The sequence below is a fragment of the Lissotriton vulgaris genome, chromosome 2_2 (genome assembly GCF_964263255.1).
Source record: "Lissotriton vulgaris chromosome 2_2, aLisVul1.2, whole genome shotgun sequence".
Classification (NCBI taxonomy): Eukaryota; Metazoa; Chordata; class Amphibia; order Caudata; family Salamandridae; genus Lissotriton; species Lissotriton vulgaris.
The window spans coordinates 120,335,532-120,343,684 of NC_141688.1; positions in this window are offsets into that span (position 1 = coordinate 120,335,532).

Genomic DNA, 8,153 nt, shown 5'->3' on the forward strand with positions numbered 1-8,153 from the left:
CTGCCTGTTGAGTCATAGCATCTTCAATAGCTGAGATTCTCCCCTCAGCCTCTTGCACTCTAGTAGATGTTTCATTGCAGGTTTTTATCACTCTTCTGAGATTATTTTGAAGTTTGCGCACTGCAGCCTGCGTACGCAAATTCTCTGCTCTGGTTTCTTCCCGATGCTGCACCATTACTTGATGCAGCGTATCCAAACTAAATTTAAGACGCTGAAAGCAGCCTTCCGAGTTTGGAAGATAGTCAGGCAACTTTTGGGAATTAGGAAACTTTCGATTTATACACCCTTTAATGCTCGTAAAATATTTCCATCTGTGTTTCAAGATCTAGCAATGGTTCGATGGCGAAATAAAGGAATACATGGGGTGAATGATCTATGGCAGAATAATCGGCTCTTTACTTTTCTGGAGCTTACAACTAGATATAATCTCTCAAATCAGGACTACTTTAAATATCTACAAATACATAGCTTTTTTAACTCTCTGTCACTTGTGGAAGTATCAGGTATTACCAGATTTTCATTGATTGATGACCTTTTTATCAAAAAAAAGGATTGGACATTATTATAGAGCTCTTCTGACATTATGCCCGGACGATTTAGAAATCCACGCCTCAGGGTGGGCAGAGAAGTTAGGGGTAGCAACTATTTGTTTAGAAGAATCAATTGCACTTGCTAACACTGTGTTGATCACTGGCAGAGCCCGCACACAGCACTACATGGCTCTTTATGACTTATATTATACACCGCTAAAAATTTCAAAATGGGGTGCGACGGTGGGTATAACATGTAATAGGTGTGGGTTACATGCTGCTGATTCACTGCATATGTTTTTTGTATGTCCGATGCTAGTCCCCTTTATAGAGGCAATTCAGACCTTTTTGACCAAAGTGTTAGGCTATTCTCTTAGGTTAACGGGGGAACATGTCTTAATGGGAGTAACCTCTGAAGTCCTACTCGAGGGACACAAAGGGCTCATATTCATATCTATGGCTATAATGAGAGCATGCATTACTCAAGAATGGATTAGCTCCTCCCCCCCTCCATTTGAAGCATGGAGAGCTCGTCTATTAGCGGCATATAATATAGAGACAGCTTTATATAGCACAAAAGGTAAAAAGAAAAGAATGAGGGGAATGAAGATCTGGGACCCAATTCGGCAATGGATTCAGGGGGAGCTGATTTGATATGATAATTATAATTCGTTATTATATTCAGTTCCTGATAAATTTGACTGTGATATATTCTGTGCTTACTGATGGTAGTATGGGCATTACTCTGGCTTTATAACATTTTTGATTTGACTGGTTAATATTACTGAATTAATCCTGTATTGCTTGCAAAAAATAAATGTAAAAAATGATAATAAAAAGATTTAAAAAAAAAAAAGAATATAAAGCTGTGATAGACGTTAGACGTTTGGTATAATACACCATTTTGTTAGTTTTGGGCTCATTCAGCAATTCACAGGAAAGCATCATATTTGCACTCGAATCCAATGTTTTAGCTTTATACATACCTATGTATTGTGTGCATTCTTTTTGTTAGGCGCCACACTCGTGTGTGCATTCCAAACACGTGCCCTGGGGCCCCACATACTGTGGGCGCTGTTCACCAGAGCTGCCTCTTGGCGCTATGGAGAGGCGCCCACGCGGATGTTTCAGGACTCGCGCCAGGAGAATGAGCCGGTGTCTGTGCTGTGCCCGGGGATCTTCCTCGCGCAGTCCCCCATCCTCAGCTTCCTCGGTGCACGTGAACCCCCGTCCCCACGTTTTAACTTTTGTTGGAACTGTTTGTTTTTTACTGTAATCTTCATACCAATATAAATGAGTTAATTACTTTATGAGCACATACTACATGTTTAAGGAATCACAGTGATTAAATACTACAATGTTAGTATTCCCGTTACACCAGTGTTACGGGAGGAGTATTTAGCAGTCCTTTTGGCAGGGCTCCCTTCCATGTCGCTACACTTTTTTTTATACGAAGTATGAAATAAACATGCGATCGGAAATTCTTCATGGGGTAAAAAAAACAACAAAAAAAACAGATTGATAGTCTTTGTAATCGCGTATGAACTTGCGTTGTTTTTTCGCAGTTATTTCTTCCTCAAGTTTTTCCATTTTCGTGGTTAGTTTCTTTAAAAACTCACCCAAAGCCTCTTTTGTCATCATGGAACTTATTTCTATGGTTAATTGCTCAATTTCAGCCAGAAGTTTCGCTCTGTCTTTGAGAGCATACTTAACCAGTATACGCATCATGGTGATTGAACAGGATGCAGAGTTGTCAGACCATTCCTGAAGCATGTCAGCGTCAGGGTCTTCATAGGTGGGAATGGTAAATATTCGGAGTCCCCTCGGGACTCTTTTTACCTCGATATAACGTTGTAGGGACTCCGCTTCCCACCATTTTCCAAGTTCTTTGTTATATAATCTTTCAAGTATATTTAATTTTGTTTGTAAATTCAACTCAATCCCAATGGTGGAAATGGTGGGTCTTTCATCAGTGCTGATACTGGGATTTGTGAAAAATAATTTCTCGGCGGTCTTCTTCCGACGAGCATCTAATTCATCTGCCATCCTTGATTACTGAAAATATCCGATAGAAGCTCTGTGCACTTCTCTGATTAATTTAATTTACAATTGCAACCAGAAAAATGCTCCCAGCCCCTCTCTAGCGAACTGTGCCGGCAAGTTTATTTTCCAGAACACTCAGGTAATCTAGAATCCTAAGCACCATCCAAAACTAGGGTGCTGCTCATGGGCTCCTTTTCCCGTCGTTGTGTGCTGTTCGGCAGTCGGCACCAGCAATGTTCATAGAACGTCCGTTTGTTGTTGGAATCGTATCGCAGTGTTTCAGTAAACAGTGCGTGCTGCGTTAGATTCCTTTCCGGGTGTTCGCGCCATCAAGGGGGTCAGCCAGCTTGTTTCACAGTAAATCCTCCACTAATGCCGGTAGACGAGTTCGGCTGTCTGTGGGCGGTCCCGCTTAGCCACCGGCAGGCTAACGTATTTTATCCAAGAATTCTCCTCAGTTACGAAGAAATGTAGGACACCCAAAGCTTCTGTTACGGTATTTTATTCAGGCAGATGAAAAAAGTCTCACAACGCGTTTCACCACTTAAGGCTTGATCACGCTCGTCACATTTGTGTTGACAGCCATATTTAAACCCACAACACCCTCGTGCATAGTGAATAATGCGCGAAGCGGCGGACATATTATAAAGGACAAAAACATGCTAACAATTACCTATAACACAGTTATTAGCTCAGTATGAAAACTAAATATATTTCATAACAGTTACTTTCGTGATATTCTGTGCAAAAAACATTATCGTAACAACTTGGTAAAATCTGTGCATAATTCATACAAATAGTGCTACAATGTTATTCAAAGCATGATTGTCGTAGTGGTATCTATATTATGCATATTGGTATCCATTTCACCCCAATAAACATTAATTCAATGTCACTCCCGTGGCAAATATTATCTTAATTCCGATTGGCCGCATTACAGAAAGCGCTGCTCTGATTGGTTATGCAGTCGCTATGGAGAGAATATACATAAACACTGCGGGTCGCGTGTCTTCTATTCCCCATATGTCGACACAACACTCCAAAGAATCGCATAATTGGCGATATCAAATCGAATTTATGCCACTTCTTGAAGTACAATTCACAGCTGCACTAGCCCACTAGGGCCTAATTGACAACCTGACACGACAACCCTCTTACTTTATAAACTGCATGTCTCTTGAATTAAGAAATCAGTTTATGTAGATTTAATAATGCAACCCTGTGCACTGTATCTTAGCAACTGTGCATTAAGCCGGGGGTGGTCTTACAATGAAGGCCGATCAAAATTACGAGGCCCATTTACGTTTTAGCCCACTGGGGCAACACAGACATTACGACAATAATTCGATTTGATATCGCCAATTATGCGATTCTTTGGAGTGTTGTGTCGACATATGGGGAATAGAAGACACGCGACCTGCAGTGTTTATGTATATTCTCTCCATAGCGACTGCATAACCAATTAGAGCAGCACTTTCTGTAATGCGGCCAATCGGAATTAAGATAATATTTGCCACGGGAGTGACATTGAATTAATGTTTATTGGGGTGAAATGGATACCAATATGCACAATATAGATACCACTACGACAATCATGCTTTGAATATCATTGTAGCACTATTTGTATGAATTATGCAGAGATTTTACCAAGTTGTTACGATAATGTTTTTTGCACAGAATATCACGAAAGTAACTGTTATGAAATATATTTAATTTTCATACTGAGCTGATAACTGTGTTATAGGTAATTGTTAGCATGTTTTGTCCTTTATAATATGTCCGCCGCTTCGCGCATTATTCACTATGCATGAGGGTGTTGTGGGTTTAAATATGGCTGTCAACACAAATGTGACGAGCGTGATCAAGCCTTAAGTGGCTAAACACGTCGTGAGACTTTTTTCATCTGCCTGAATAAAATACCGTAACAGAAGCTTTGGGTGTCCTACATTTCTTCGTAATTGAGGAGAATTCTTGGATAAAATACGTTAGCTTGCCGGTGGCTAAGCGGATCGCCCACAGACAGCCGAACTCGTCTACCGGCATTAGTGGAGGATATATATAAATATATATATATATATATATATATATATATATATATATGCCAAACCTACACACTCAGCCACAAACAGGAACAGGCACGGACCACAAACTTGGATGCAGGGTTATTTTATTGCTGTCGCCATAACGTTTCGGCTCACACGAGCCTTGATCACATGACCATAGAGATACTCTGTTTATCGATGCAGTCGCTTTTGACAAACAGAGAATCCAGAACCACCTGAGATGGGTGCAATTATTCTTTTATTGTCCTCAAATTACGTGTTTCGGGCACCACTTGCCCTTGATCACATATTCGAGAGAGCCAACTGCCATCTTTTTTTAAATGCAGTGAGATTCCACCACGTAGTAAATCGAAAGTGATAAACATAGAAAACACACTTGCACAATATTCTGCCGGTTACAGAGTCTGTTTTCATAGCCTCTATCGTAGTGACTTATTCATCATCAACAGTAATTATATACATGGCTTTGAGATATACATCATTAAAATGGAATAATATGTGTGCATTAAATAAATGCCAACATTAGGATGGTGTATACACAAGATTATAAATAGATTTAAAAACATCAACGTGTAAAATCCATTGCGATAAAATAAATATGTATAAATACAAACACAATAAAACAGGAATTTCATGGCACAATGATCCAAATAGCTGAAATCGTAATATTGCACATGACCCAACGTAATTGTGCAAACCATCGCAACTCGTACAGTAAACCATCATATTATGTAAACAATACACCACATAAAATGTTTCTCATTACTTATGATGTTTCTTCCTGCTTTAATGCTGTGGTATTTGGATAAATCCATATTAAGTCACTTCTTCTCTAAATAGTTGGGATTAATCCCAATAACCAGTACCATCGCCAACCTTCAGAAATTAGTCAGAAAGTGTTGAGTGCTAAAGTGCTACCTTGTGTGCATATAATAACATTAATAAAGTGCCAGTGCAACGCATATACCCACGTTAAAATCTATATAACAAATAAAGCATATACAAATAATGTGAGCCTTTCATAATTAAATCCAATTAAAACTGAATAAAAAATTCATTCAATTAAATTAAAATCCAAATCAATTAAAGAAAGGCCACAACTGAAACTAATACTTGTTAACAAGAACTATTCAAGTAATAAATACAGGAATCCAGGGGAACCAGCCTACCAAACATACAGAAGAACTTATTGGGTTTGGACTTGGTTCATTGCAACTATTCCTGTAAAAAAAGATGCAAGTCCTCTGTGTTAAAAAAAAATATATATATATATTTTATTCTCATTCGCCACCAATCTCATTTCAATGTATACTCAAGTTGTCCATACCCACACTCAGAAAGCTGGGAGGCATAGGCATCTGGAGATGGAAAGGCCTCCCTACGGGTACATGAACTTGCTTGTGTGCTAATGAAGAAACCAACTGAGATAACTCTTTTAGCAAGCTCCAGGAGCTAGATGACCCTCGTCTTAGATCAGACAGTAACAGACTGAGAGAATCCGACATGGCCCATAGAGTATTGAGGCAGCATAATCACAGGGCCCAGGCAAAGAAAGACACTCTTTAAACATATGGATATCAGAAGCTGAAGCCAGCCCGCATTTCTTGCAACATACAGGTGAGCCTTTTTTAATTTTTGAGAGTGTCAAAGGGCAAAAGAAAGCCCTATGAATAGTGAACAGATGGTTTCTTTTTAACCATGCCGGTTTTACGTTATCATATAAGGTCTTAAACGAACACTGCCACAATATATCACAGTCTTGTGCTGGTAGGGAACTTCCCCACAACTCCTCAGCAAGTTTAAAGTCACCCTCCACAGCTTTCGATACAGCTCGGTACCTGGAGGAGACTTCCTTCTTCCCTGGGGGTCTAGTCACAAGCTGATGTTCCAGGTAGTTGCCTCCACCTTGTAAGCTTCCACGAGTTGTTTGTAGGTGTGACTAAACCCAGCTTACCAACTGGATATATTTGAACAAAGAGAGACCCACACCAACCCTTTCCCTAAGTTGCTCCCATGAAACAATGGTGCCATCAAGGAATAGGTCCCCCTAGACTGCCAGACCGGATTCCCTCAAAGGGGTTACCAGCCTGTCCCTCAAACACTCTCGGCCCCCGGGGGAGTCCCAGAGGGGGCCATGCTAGAGAAATATCCAAGAGTGAATGAACTCCTCAATTTTGTCCATGTTTTACAAAGGCCCTGGAGTACCTTGCGCTTAATTTTTTTTAAAACTTTGGATCGCAAAATTTGAACAGAAAACCCTCCACCTGTAAATGTACATCCCTAAGCATGGTGTGACCAGGTATCATAGGTGTAGGGACCTAAAGAAGGAGGCAACTACTCAGGAACCGTTCTCGGTGCTCTTTTATTTAAGGCACGATCAGTTTGAACAGGAATACCATCCAAGTTCCACAATCACAGAAATTAAATGGGGGGGGGGGAAGAGTTCAGTAGTCCTTCCGGAAATCTTCTGAGATACAGCGGGTTCCCCGGGGCTCCGTATACTTCTCCAAAGACGTCAGACTCGGGAAAAAGAAAAGAGAAATACCCCAGGGTTACTGGTGAGTCTCTGGGTCATATACAAGAATGAGGAGGGCGGGGGAGTGAGAGTATCACCAGGGACTATCTCCCATCTTGTTGCACCAACACCAAGTCAACACACAGTGAGTGCTCAGGGGAATTATTAGAACGGAGTAAGCAATCAGTCCGTGATCACCCTCAACCACCCCTACCCCGTCCTACCCCGTGAGAAGAGAAAACCCCTTAAGCGGCCCGTACCTTGTCCAGCCACACTTCTCCAGAAGTGCGGCGGGGCGACTCGTGGTACCGTTGGCCTCTGGCTTGCCGATTCCGTTGGTCGGGTCTTCGTCCGAATCCGCGACCTCCTCAGTCCCTTGGCTTTTCACCTCCGCAGCAGCGTTTGGTTTCCTCCGCTCGGGTTCCTGTCCTCCTCCGGCTTTCGCGCTCACGTCTCCAAGTCGAGCTTCCTTATCCGCCTCTTCCACCGCTGATTGGTTCCCAGTCAATGACGTCGGGCTTGTGGGCAGTGCTTCAGGGGAAATCCAAGAGGCGTTAAAGGGGCCTGATGAGTCCTGCGGACGGGGTGTAAAGGAACAGGTGTTAAAGTCCACACCCCGTCCGTCAGTGTCACTGATCACCTGACACGTGGCTAAAAACATCCCTCCACGTATTAACCAGCATTTTCAAAAGCATGCGTGCATGTGAAAGCTGAAAGGCCAAGCATAAAACTGAATATCTGGCAAGGCAAGACCTCCCTTCTCCCTCCAGCGCCTTAGCTTTTTCCTCCACGCAATCCTAGAAAATTTGTACCCCCAAACAAACAAATTAGTATCCCTATGAATGTTATCAATTAATGATTTCTCAAAATGAAGGGGGATACAATTAAAGACAAAGGTGATTTTCAGGAGTATTGACATTTTGATCAAGTTGATTCTTCCTATGAGAGATAGAGGGAGCGAGGCCCAAAATTTCATTAGCTTCAAACACTCCCTTGCCACCA